Consider the following 768-nt stretch of genomic DNA (forward strand, 5'->3'; position numbering starts at 1 on the left):
TGTCGGTAGTTTTTTGCACACTAAGTGTGCGTAAACTGCGGACAATTCTATTGATTGTAATCCTTTGATATTGTCACTCTTTTCCACACGCTTGATGTCGGCGGTCTCCCTTTATGAAATTTTTTGAAAAGAGTTTTTTTTATCTGAAGGATATTCATGAAATTAATAACCAAAAGATAACAATATAAAAATCGAATAAATAGTAACCAAATTGTAGCCACTAAGATGACAAAGGAAGGGTACAAATTAGTGCAAAAACTACTGACACGATTTGGGGGGACTGGTCGCCGATTAACGCTACTTTTGCTAAAATTAGCATCAAGTACGTAACAGATTTAGTTTTGTTCACATTTGTCTGCAATGTTTGATTTGTAGCTGGTTTCAGCAAATGTGGTTTTCAAAACGGAACGGAGCGCAAAAATTATGCACCCAGTAAGCTTGGATGGCACAAATGTAGAAGATTCTGGGAAAGAATCAAAATCTGCTCAGATCAAACCGTAAAACGTACACTTTTCCTGAATAAATTAACTAGAATTTTTCACTAATCTATCACTAGAATTTTACTCATTTCCGCTATCATCATCGCGGAAAGAAAAGGCACAATTTTTATCAACTAATGTAACGAAGATAAAATCGTGATTACAACCTCCCGGGGTGGGGGAGGCGGCCACAAAGGAGCCATGGTACAACAAACAACTGATTTGTCGGGTTCTTTCGCTGTTATGGCCCATGCGCGATAATTTGCTCGCCCCGTTTAAGCATATCGTT

This window comes from Convolutriloba macropyga, chromosome 12 (assembly GCF_964194025.1).
Source record: "Convolutriloba macropyga chromosome 12, txConMacr16.3, whole genome shotgun sequence".
Lineage (NCBI taxonomy): Eukaryota > Metazoa > Xenacoelomorpha > Acoela > Convolutidae > Convolutriloba > Convolutriloba macropyga.